Below are 15,497 nucleotides of genomic sequence, written 5' to 3' on the forward strand. Positions count from 1 at the left end.
CAATATACGTCATTACGTAACAGTATATAACGTTATACGTTAGTACGTAATAGTATATAACGATATACGTCATAGCGTAATAGTACATAACGTTATACGTTAGTAAGTAATAGTATATAACGTTGTACGTCATAACGTAATAGTACATAACGTTTTACGTTACTACGTACTAGTATATTACGTTATACGTTAGTACGTACTAGTATATTACGTTATACGTTAGTACGTAGTATTATATAACGTTATACGTTATGCGTCAATACTACATAACGTTATACGTCATAAGGTAATACTACATAACGTTATACGTCAGAAGGTAATACTACATAACGTTAAACGTTAGTACGTAATAGTATATAAGGTTATAAGTTATAAGGTAATACTACATACCATTATACGTCATTACGTAATAGTGCATAACGTTATACGTCATTACGTAGTAATATATATCGTTATACGTTGGTACGTAATGGTATATAACGTTATACGCTAGTACGTAATATTACATAACGTTATACGTTATAAGGCAATACTACATAACGTTATACGTCATAAGGTAATACCACATAACGTTATACGTCATTACGTAATAGTATATAACGTCATACGTTATTACGTAATAGTATATTACGTTATACGTTATTACGTAATATTATATAACGTTATACGTTATAAGGCAATACTACATAACGTTATACTTCAGAAGGTAATACTACATAACGTTATACGTTAGTACGTAATAGTATATAACGTTATACGTTATAAGGCAATACTACATCACGTTATACGTCACAAGGAAATACTACATAACGTTATACGTCATTACGTAATTCTACATACCGTTATACGTCACTACGTAATAGTATATAACGTTATACGTTAGTACGTAATATTATATAACGTTATACGTTATAAGGCAATACTACATAACGTTATTCGTTATAAGGCAATACTACATAACGTTGTACGTCATAAGGTAATACTACATAACGTTATACGTCATTACGTAATAGAATATAACGTTATACGTTATTACGTTATAGTATATAACGTCATACGTTATTACGTAATAGTATATTACGTTATACGTTATTACGTAATATTATATAACGTTATACGTCATAAGGTAATACTACATAACAATATACGTCATTACGTAACAGTATATAACGTTATACGTTAGTACGTAATAGTATATAACGATATACGTCATAGCGTAATAGTACATAACGTTATACGTTAGTAAGTAATAGTATATAACGTTGTACGTCATAACGTAATAGTACATAACGTTTTACGTTACTACGTACTAGTATATTACGTTATACGTTAGTACGTACTAGTATATTACGTTATACGTTAGTACGTAGTATTATATAACGTTATACGTTATGCGTCAATACTACATAACGTTATACGTCATAAGGTAATACTACATAACGTTATACGTCAGAAGGTAATACTACATAACGTTAAACGTTAGTACGTAATAGTATATAAGGTTATAAGTTATAAGGTAATACTACATACCATTATACGTCATTACGTAATAGTGCATAACGTTATACGTCATTACGTAGTAATATATATCGTTATACGTTGGTACGTAATGGTATATAACGTTATACGCTAGTACGTAATATTACATAACGTTATACGTTATAAGGCAATACTACATAACGTTATACGTCATAAGGTAATACCACATAACGTTATACGTCATTACGTAATAGTATATAACGTCATACGTTATTACGTAATAGTATATTACGTTATACGTTATTACGTAATATTATATAACGTTATACGTTATAAGGCAATACTACATAACGTTATACTTCAGAAGGTAATACTACATAACGTTATACGTTAGTACGTAATAGTATATAACGTTATACGTTATAAGGCAATACTACATCACGTTATACGTCACAAGGAAATACTACATAACGTTATACGTCATTACGTAATTCTACATACCGTTATACGTCACTACGTAATAGTATATAACGTTATACGTTAGTACGTAATATTATATAACGTTATACGTTATAAGGCAATACTACATAACGTTATTCGTTATAAGGCAATACTACATAACGTTGTACGTCATAAGGTAATACTACATAACGTTATACGTCATTACGTAATAGAATATAACGTTATACGTTATTACGTTATAGTATATAACGTCATACGTTATTACGTAATAGTATATTACGTTATACGTTATTACGTAATATTATATAACGTTATACGTCATAAGGTAATACTACATAACGATATACGTCATTACGTAACAGTATATAACGTTATATGTTAGTACGTAATAGTATATAACGTTATACGTTATTGCGTAATAGTATATAACGTTATACGGTATAACGTAATAGGATAATACGTTATACGTTAGTACGTAATAGTATATAACGTTATACGTTAGTACGTAATAGTATATAACGATATACATCATAGCTTAATAGTACATAACGTTATACGTTAGTAAGTAGTAGTATATAACGTTGTACGTCATAACGTAATAGTACATAACGTTTTACGTTACTACGTACTAGTATATAACGTTATACGTTAGTACGTACTAGTATATTACGTTATACGTTAGTACGTAGTATTATATAACGTAATACGTTATGCGTCAATACTACATAACGTTATACGTCATAAGGTAATACTACATAACGTTATACGTCATTACGTAATAATATATAACGTTATACGTTAGTACGTAATTGTATATAACGTTATAAGTTATAAGGTAATACTACATAACGTTATACGTCAGAAGGTAATACTACATAACGTTAAACGTTAGTACGTAATAGTATATAAGGTTATAAGTTATAAGGTAATACTACATACCATTATACGTCATTACGTAATAGTGCATAACGTTATACGTCATTACGTAGTAATATATATCGTTATACGTTGGTACGTAATGGTATATAACGTTATACGCTAGTACGTAATATTACATAACGTTATACGTTATAAGGCAATACTACATAACGTTATACGTCATAAGGTAATACTACATAACGTTATACGTCATTACGTAATAGTATATAACGTCATACGTTATTACGTAATAGTATATTACGTTATACGTTATTACGTAATATTATATAACGTTATACGTTATAAGGCAATACTACATAACGTTATACTTCAGAAGGAAATACTATATAACGTTATACGTTAGTACGTAATAGTATATAACGTTATACGTTATAAGGCAATACTACATCACGTTATACGTCACAAGGAAATACTACATAACGTTATACGTCATTACGTAATTCTACATACCGTTATACGTCACTACGTAATAGTATATAACGTTATACGTTAGTACGTAATATTATATAACGTTATACGTTATAAGGCAATACTACATAACGTTATTCGTTATAAGGCAATACTACATAACGTTGTACGTCATAAGGTAATACTACATAACGTTATATGTCATTACGTAATAGAATATAACGTTATACGTTATTACGTTATAGTATATAACGTCATACGTTATTACGTAATAGTATATTACGTTATACGTTATTACGTAATATTATATAACGTTATACGTCATAAGTTAATACTACATAACGATATACGTCATTACGTAACAGTATATAACGTTATACGTTAGTACGTAATAGTATATAACGTTATACGTTATTGCGTAATAGTATATAACGTTATACGTCACTACGTAATAGGATATTACGTTATACGTTAGTTCGAAACAGTATATAACGTTATAAGTTATAAAGGAATACTACATAGCGTTATTCGTCACTAGGTAATACTACATAACGTTATACTTCATTATGTAATAGTTTATAACGTTATACGGTATAACGTAATAGGATAATACGTTATACGTGAGTACGTAATAGTATATAACGTTGTACGTCATAACGTAATAGTACATAACGTTTTACGTTACTACGTACTAGTATATTACGTTATACGTTAGTACGTACTAGTATATTACGTTATACGTTAGTACGTAGTATTATATAACGTAACACGTTATGCGTCAATACTACATAACGTTATACGTCATAAGGTAATACTACATAACGTTATACGTCATTACGTAATAATATATAACGTTATACGTTAGTACGTAATTGTATATAACGTTATAAGTTATAAGGTAATACTACATACCGTTATACGTCATTACGTAATAGGATATTACGTTATACGTTAGTATGTAATAGTATAATACCTTATATGTTATAAAGGAATACTACATTACGTTATTCGTCATTAGGTAATACTACATAACGTTATACGTCATTACGTAAAAGTATATAACGTTATACGTTATTACGTAATAGTATATAACGTTATACGTTATTACGTAATAGTATATAACGTTATACGTTATAGCGTTATAGTATATTACGTTATACGTTAGTACGTAGTATTATATAACGTAATACGTTATGAGGCAACACTACATGACGTTATACGTCATAAGATAATACTACATAACGTTATACGTCATAAGGTAATACTACATAACGTTATACATCATTACGTAATAGTATATAACGTTATACGTTAGTACGTACTAGTATATAACGTAATACGTTATACTGTAACAGTATATAACGTTATACGTTATTACGTAATGGTATATAACGTTATACGCTAGTACGCAATATTACATAACGTTATTCGTTATAAGGCAATACTACATAACGTTATACGTCATAAGGTAACACTACATAACTCTATACGTCATTACGTAATAGTATATAACGTTATACGTTATTACGTACTAGTATATAACGTTATACGTTATTACGTAATAGTATATAACGTTATACGTTATTACGTAATAGTATATAACGTTATACGTTAGTACGTCATAGTATATAACTTTATACATCATAACGTAATAGTACATAACGTTATACGTTAGTAAGTAATAGTACATAACGTTATACGTTATTACGTAATAGTATATTACGGCATACGTTAGTACGTAATAATATATATCGTTATATGTCATAAGGTAATGCCATATAACGTTATACGTTATTCTGTAACATTATATAACGTTATACGTTATTTCGTAATACTATATGACGTTATACGTTATTACGTAATAGGATATTACGTTATACGTTACTTCGAAACAGTATATAACGTTATAAGTTATAAAGGAATACTACATAACGTTATAAGTTATAAAGGAATACTACATAACGTTATTCGTCATTAGGTAATACTACATAACGTTATACTTCATTATGTAATAGTATATAACGTTATACGGTATAACGTAATAGGATAATACGTTATACGTTAGTACGTAATAGCATATAACGTTATACGTTAGTACGTAATAGTATATAACGTTATATGACATAAGGTAATGCCATATAAAGTTATACGTTATTCTGTAACAGTATTATAACGTTATACGTTATAACGTAATGGTATATAACGTTACACGCTAGTACGTAATAATACATAACGTTATACGTTATAAGGCAATACTACATAACGTTATACGCCATAAGGTAATTCTACATAACGTTATACGTCATTACGTAATAGTATATAACCTTATACGTTATTACGTAATGGTATATAACGTTATACGTTAGTACGTAATAATGTATAAATTTATACATCATAACGTAATAGTACATAACGTTTTACGTTAGTACGTACTAGTATATTACGTTATACGTTAGTACGTAGTATTATATAACGTTTTACGTTATGCGCCAATACTACATAACGTTATACGTCATAAGGTAATACTACATAACGTTATACGTCATTACGTAATAATATATAACGTTATACGTTAGTACGTAATAGTATATAACGTTGTGTGTCATAAGGTAATGCCATATAACGTTATACGTTATTCTGTAACAGTATATAACGTTATACGTTATTCCGTAATACTATATAACGTTATAAGTTATTACATAATATTATATTACGTTATTCGTTAGTACGTATTATTATATAACGTAATACCTTATTAGTTAATACTACATAACGTTATACGTCATAAGGTAATACTACATAACGTTATACGTCATTACGTAATAATATATAACGTTATACGTTAATACGTAATAGTATATAACGTTATATGACATAAGGTAATACCATATAACGTTATACGTTATTCTGTAACAGTATATAACGTTATACGTTATTACGTAATGGTATACAACATTACACGCCAGTACGTAATATTACATAACGTTATACGTTATAAGGCAATACCACATAACGCTATACGCCATAAGGTAATTCTACATAACGTTATACGTCATAACGTAATAGTATATAACGTTATACGTTAGTACGTAATAGTATATAACGTTGTACGTCATAACGTAATAGTACATAACGCTTTACGTTAGTACGTACTAGTATATTACGTTATACGTTAGTACGCAGTATTATATAACGTAATACGTTACGCGTCAATACTACATAACGTTATACGTCATAAGGTAATACTACATAACGTTATACGTCATTACGTAATAATATATAACGTTATACGTTAGTACGTAATAGTATATAACGTTATATGACATAAGGTAATGCCATATAACGTTATACGTTATTCTGTAACAGTATATAACGTTATACGTTATTACGTAATGGTATATAACGTTATACGCTAGTACGTAATATTACATAACGTTATACGTTATAAGGCAATAATACATAACGTTATACGTCAAAAGGTAACACCTCATAACGTTATACATCATTACGTAATAGTATATAACGTTATACGTTAGTACGTAATAATATATAACGTTATACGTTATACTGTAACAGTATATAACGGTATACGTTATTACGTAATAGTATATAACGTTATACGTTATTACGTTATAGTATATAATGTCATACGTTATTACGTAATAGTATATTACGTTAAACGTTATTACGTAATATTATATAACGTTATACCTTATAAGGTAATACTACATAATGTTGTACGTCAGAAGGTAATACTACATAACGTTATACGTTAGTACGTAATAGTATATAAGGTTATAAGTTATAAGGTAATACTACATACCGTTATACGACATTACGTAATAGTATATAACGTTATACCTCATTACGTAATAATATATATCGTTATACGTTAGTACGTAATAGTATATAACGTTATACGTTATTACGTAATAGTATATAACGTTATACGTTAGTACGTAATAGTATATAACGTTATACGTCATTACGTAATAGTATATAACGTTATACGTTATAAGGTAATACTACATCCCGTTATACGCCATAAGGTAATGCTACATAACGATATACGTTAGTACGTAATAGTATATAACGTTACACTTCATTACGTAATAGTATGTAACGTTATACGTCATTACTTAATAGTATATAGCGTTATACGTTATAAGCTAATACTACATAACGTTATACGTCATTACGTAATAGTATATAACGTTATACTCTGGTACGTAAGAGTATATAATGTTATACGTCATTTAGGTAACACTACATAACTCTATACGTCATTACGTAATAGTATATAACGTTATACGTTATTACGTTATAATATATAACGTCATACGTTATTACGTAATAGTATATTACGTTATACGTTATTACGTAATATTATATAACGTTATACGTTATAAGGTAATACTACATCACGTTATACGCCATAAGGTAATGCTACATAACTATATACGTTAGTACGTAATAGTATATAACGTTACACTTCATTACGTAATAGTATGTAACGTTATACGTCATTACTTAATAGTATATAGCGTTATACGTTATAAGCTAATACTACATAACGTTATTCGTCATTAGGTAATAGTATATAACGTTATACGCTGGTAAGTAAGAGTATATAACGTTATACGTCATTTAGGTAACACTACATAACTCTATACGTCATTACGTAATAGTAAATAACGTTATACGTTATTACGTACTATTATATAACGTTATACGTTATTACGTAATAGTATATAACGTTATACGCTAGTACGTAATATTACATAACGTTATACGTTATAAGGCAATACTACATAACGTTATACGTCATAAGGCAATACTACATTACGTTATACTTCAGAAGGTAATATTACATAACGTTACACATTAGTACGTAATTGTATATAACGTTATAAGTTATAAGGTAATACAACATACCGTTATACGTCATTACGTAATAGTATATAACGTTATACGTTAGTACGTAATAGTATATAATGTTATACGTCATAACGTAATAGTATATAACGTTACAAGTTATAAGCGAATACCTCATACCGTTATACGTCATTTGGTAATACTACATAACGTTATACTTCATTACGTAATATTATATAAAGTTATGCGTCATTACGTAATAATATATAACGTTATACGTTAGTACGTAATAGTATATAACTTTATACGTCATAACGTAATAGTACATGACGTTATACGTCATTACGTAATAGTATATAGCGTTATACGTTATAAGGCAATACTACATAATGTTATACGTCATAAGGTAATACTACATCACGTTATACGCCATAAGGTAATGCTACATAACGTTATACATCAGTACGTGATAGTATATAACGTTATACGTTAGTACGTAATAGTACATAACGTTATACGTTATAAGGCAATACTACATAACGTTATACGTCATAAGGTAGTACTACATAACGTTATACGTCATAAGGTAATACTACATCACGTTATACGTCATAAGGTAATACTACATAACGTTATACGTCATTACGTAATAATATATAACGTTATACGTTAGTACGTAATAGTATATAACTTTATACGTCACAACGTTATAGTACATAACGTTATACGTCATTAAGTAATTGTATATAACGTTATACGTTATAAGGCAATACTACATAATGTTATACGTCATAAGGTAATACTACATCACGTTATACGTCATAAGGTAATACTACATAACGTTATACATCAGTACGTAATAGTACATAACGTTATACGTTATAAGGCAATACTACAACACGTTATACGTCACAAGGTAATACTACATATCGTTATACGTCATTACGTAATAGTATATAACGTTATACGTTATTACGTTATAATATATAACGTCATACGTTATTACCTAATAGTATATTACGTTATACGTTATTACGTAATATTATATAACGTTATACGTTATAAGGCAATACAACATAACGTTATACGTCATTACGTAAAAGTATATAACGTTATACGTTATTACGTTATAGTATATAATGTCATACGTTATTACGTAATAGTATATTACGTTAAACGTTATTACGTAATATTATATATCGTTATACGTTATAAGGTAATACTACATAATGTTGTACGTCAGAAGGTAATACTACATAACGTTATACGTTAGTACGTAACAGTATATAAGGTTGTAAGTTATAAGGTAATACTACATACCGTTATACGACATTACGTAATTGTATATAAGGTTATACCTCATTACGTAATAATATATATCGTTATACGTTAGTACGTAATAGTATATAACGTTATACGTTATTACGTAATAGTATATAACGTTATACGTTAGTACGTAATAGTATATAACGTTATACGTCATTACGTAATAGTATATAACGTTATACGTTATAAGGTAATACTACATCACGTTATACGCCATAAGGTAATGCTACATAACGATATACGTTAGTACGTAATAGTATATAACGTTACACTTCATTACGTAATAGTATGTAACGTTATACGTCATTACTTAATAGTATATAGCGTTATACGTTATAAGCTAATACTACATAACGTTATACGTCATTACGTAATAGTATATAACGTTATACTCTGGTACGTAATAGTATATAACGTTATACGTCATTTAGGTAACACTACATAACTCTATACGTCATTACGTAAGAGTATATAACGTTATACGTTATTACGTTATAATATATAACGTCATACGTTAGTATGTAATGGTATAATACGTTATAAGTTATAAAGGAATACTACATAACGTTATTCGTCATTAGGTAATAGTATATAACGTTATACGCTGGTAAGTAAGAGTATATAACGTTATACGTCATTTAGGTAACACTACATAACTCTATACGTCATTACGTAATAGTAAATAACGTTATACGTTATTACGTACTAGTATATAACGTTATACGTTATTACGTAATAGAATATTACGTTATAAGTTAGTATGTAATAGTATAATACGTTATAAGTTATAAAGGAATACTACTTAACGTTATTCGTCATTAGTTAAAAGTATATAACGTTATACGTTATTACGTAATAGAATATAACGTTATACGTTATTACGTAATAGTATATAACGTAATACGTTATAAGGTAATACTACATAGCGTTATACGTCATAAGGTAGTACTACACAACGTTATGTGTTTTTACGTAATAGTATATAACGATATACGTTAGTACGTAATAGTATATAACGTTATACGTTATAAGGCAATACTACATAACGTTATACGTCATAAGGTTGTACTACATAACGTTATACGTCATAAGGTAATACTACATAACGTTATACGTTAGTACGTAATATTATATAAGGTTATAAGTTATAAGGTAATACTACATACCGTTATTCGTCATTACGTAATTGCATATAACGTTATACGTCATTACGTAATAATATATATCGTTATACGTTAGTACGTAATAGTATATAACGTTATACGTTAGTACGTAATAGTGTATACCTTTATACATCATAACGTAATAGTACATAACGTTTTACGTTAGTACGTACTAGTATAATACGTTATACGTTAGTACGTAGTATTATATAACGTTTTACGTTATGCGCCAATACTACATAACGTTATACGTCATAAAGTAATACTACATAACGTTATACGTCATTACGTAATAATATATAACGTTATACGTTAGTACGTAATAGTATATAATGTTGTATGTCATAAGGTTATGCCATATAAAGTTATACGTTATTCTGTAACAGTATATAACGTTATACGTTATTCCGTAATACTATATAACGTTATACGTTATTACATAATATTACATTACGTTATACGTTAGGACGTATTATTATATAACGTAATACCTTATTAGTTAATACTACATAACGTTATACATCATAAGGTAATACTACATAACGTTATACGTCATTACGTAATAATATATAACGTTATACGTTAGAACGTAATAGTATATAAAGTTATATGACATAAGGTAATACTACATAACGTTATACTTCAGAAGGTAATATTACATAACGTTATACGTTAGTACGTAATTGTATATAACGTTATAAGTTATAAGGTAATACTACATACCGTTATACGTCATTAGGTAATAGTATATAACGTTATACGTTAGTACGTAATAGTATATAGCGTTATACGTTAGTACGTAATAGTATAGAACGTTATACGTCATAACGTAATAGTATATAACGTTACAAGTTATAAGCGAATACTACATACCGTTATACGTCATTTGGTAATACTACATAACGTTATACTTCATTACGTAATATTATATAACGTTATGCGTCATTACGTAATAATATATAACGTTATACGTCAGTACGTGATAGTATATAACGTTATACGTTAGTACGTAATACTACTTAATGTTATACGTCATAAGGTAATACTACATAACGTTATACGTCATTACGTAATAATATATAACGTTATACGTTAGTACGTAATAGTATATAAAGTTATATGACACAAGGTAATACTACATAGCGTTATACGTCATAAGGTAGTACTACATAACGTTATATGTTTTTACGTAATAGTATATAACGATATGCGTTAGTACGTAATAGTATATGACGTTATACTTCATTACGTAATAGTATGTAACGTTATATGTCATTACGTAATAGTATATAACGTTATACTCTGGTACGTAAGAGTATATAACGTTATACGTCATTTAGGTAACACTACATAACTCTATACGTCATTACGTAATAGTATGTAACGTTATACGTTAGTACGTAATAGTATATAGCGTTATACGTTAGTACGTAATAGTATATAACATTATATGACATAAGGTAATGCCATATAACGTTATACGTTATTCTGTAACAGTATATAACGTTATACGTTATTACGTAATAATATATATCGTTATACGTTTGTACGTAATAGTATATAACGTTATACGCTAGTACGTAATATTACATAACGTTATACGTCATAAGGTTGTACTACATAACGTTATACGTCATAAGGTAATACTACATAACGTTATACGTCATAAGGTAATACTACATAACGTTATACGTCATTACGTAATAATATATAACGTTATACGTTAGTACGTAATAGTATATAACTTTATACGTCATAACGTTATAGTACATAACGTTATACGTCATTACGTAATTGTATATAACGTTATACGTTATAAGGCAATACTACATAATGTTATACGTCATAAGGTAATACTACATCACGTTATACGGCATAAGGTAATGCTACATAACGTTATACATCAGTACGTGATAGTATATAACGTTATACGGTAGTACGTAATAGTACATAACGTTATACGTTATAAGGCAATACTACAACACGTTATACGTTAGTGCGTAATAGTATATAAGGTTATAAGTTATAAGGTAATACTACATACCGTTATACTTCATTACGTAATAGTATATAACGTTATACGTTATTACGTAATATTATATAACGTTATACGTTATAAGGTAATACTACATAACGTTATGCGTCAGAAGGTAATACTACATAACGTTATACGTTATTACGTAATAGTATATAAGGTTATAAGTTATAAGGTAATACTACATACCGTTATACGTCATTACGTAATAGTACATAACGTTATACGTCATTACGTAATAATATATATCGTTATACGTTTGTACGTAATAGTATATAACGTTATACGTTAGTACGTAATAGTACATAACGTTATACGTTATAAGGCAATACTACAACACGTTATACGTCACAAGGTAATACTACATATCGTTATACGTCATTACGTAATAGTATATATCGTTATACGTTATTACGTTATAATATATAACGTCGTACGTTATTACGTAATAGTATATTACGTTATACGTCATTACGTAAAAGTATATAACGTTATACGTTATTACGTAATAGGATATTACGTTATATGTTATTACGTAATAGTATATAACGTTATACGTTAGTACGTAATAGTGTATAACTTTATACATCATAACGTAATAGTACATAACGTTTTACGTTAGTACGTACTAGTATAATACGTCATACGTTAGTACGTAATAGTATATAAAGTTATATGACATAAGGTAATACTACATAACGTTATACTTCAGAAGGTAATATTACATAACGTTATACGTTAGTACGTAATTGTATATAACGTTATAAGTTATAAGGTAATACTACATACCGTTATACGTCATTACGTAATAGTATATAACGTTATACGTTAGTACGTAATAGTATATAGCGTTATACGTTAGTACGTAATAGTATAGAACGTTATACGTCATAACGTAATAGTATATAACGTTACAAGTTATAAGCGAATACTACATACCGTTATACGTCATTTGGTAATACTACATAACGTTATACTTCATTACGTAATATTATATAACGTTATGCGTCATTACGTAATAATATATAACGTTATACGTCAGTACGTGATAGTATATAACGTTATACGTTAGTACGTAATACTACATAACGTTATACGTCATAAGGTAATACTACATAACGTTATACGTCATTACGTAATAATATATAACGTTATACGTTAGTACGTAATAGTATATAAAGTTATATGACACAAGGTAATACTACATAGCGTTATACGTCATAAGGTAGTACTACATAACGTTATATGTTTTTACGTAATAGTATATAACGATATACGTTAGTACGTAATAGTATATGACGTTATACTTCATTACGTAATAGTATGTAACGTTATATGTCATTACGTAATAGTATATAACGTTATACTCTGGTACGTAAGAGTATATAACGTTATACGTCATTTAGGTAACACTACATAACTCTATACGTCATTACGTAATAGTATATAACGTTATACGTTAGTACGTAATAGTATATAACGTTATACTCTGGTACGTAAGAGTATATAACGTTATACGTCATAAGGTAATACTACATAACGTTATACGTCATTACGTAATAATATATAACGTTATACGTTAGTACGTAATAGTATATAACTTTATACGTCATAACGTTATAGTACATCACGTTATACGTCATTAAGTAATTGTATATAACGTTATACGTTATAAGGCAATACTACATAATGTTATACGTCATAAGGTAATACTACATCACGTTATACGTCATAAGGTAATGCTACATAACGTTATACATCAGTACGTGATAGTATATAACGTTATACGTTAGTACGTAATAGTACATAACGTTATACGTTATAAGGCAATACTACAACACGTTATACGTCACAAGGTAATACTACATATCGTTATACGTCATTACGTAATAGTATATAACGTTATACGTTATTACGTTATAATATATAACGTCATACGTTATTACGTAATAGTATATTACGTTATACGTTATTACGTAATATTATATAACGTTATACGTTATAAGGCAATACAACATAACGATATACGTCATTACGTAAAAGTATATAACGTTATACGTTATTACGTTATAGTATATAATGTCATACGTTATTACGTAATAGTATATTACGTTAAACGTTATTACGTAATATTATATATCGTTATACGTTATAAGGTAATACTACATAATGTTGTACGTCAGAAGGTAATACTACATAACGTTATACGTTAGTACGTAATAGTATATAACGTTATACTTCATTACGTAATAGTATGTAACGTTATATGTCATTACGTAATAGCATATAACGTTATACTCTGGTACGTAAGAGTATATAACGTTATACGTCATTTAGGTAACACTACATAACTCTATACGCCATTACGTAATAGTATATAACGTTATACGTTAGTACGTAATATTATATAGCGTTATACGTTAGTACGTAATAGTATATAACATTATATGACATAAGGTAATGCCATATAACGTTATACGTTATTCTGTAACAGTATATAACGTTATACGTTATTACGTAGTGGTATATAACGTTATACGCTAGTACGTAATATTACATAACGTTATACGTTATAGGGCAATACTACATAACGTTATACGTCATAAGGTAGTACTACATAACGTTATACGTCATAAGGTAATACTACATAACGTTATACGTCATAAGGTAATACTACATAACGTTATACGTCATTACGTAATAATATAAAACGTTATACGTTAGTACGTAATAGTATATAACTTTATACGTCATAACGTTATAGTACATAACGTTATACGTCATTACGTAATTGTATATAACGTTATACG

The sequence above is a fragment of the Bombus pascuorum genome, unplaced genomic scaffold (genome assembly GCF_905332965.1).
Source record: "Bombus pascuorum unplaced genomic scaffold, iyBomPasc1.1, whole genome shotgun sequence".
Lineage (NCBI taxonomy): Eukaryota > Metazoa > Arthropoda > Insecta > Hymenoptera > Apidae > Bombus > Bombus pascuorum.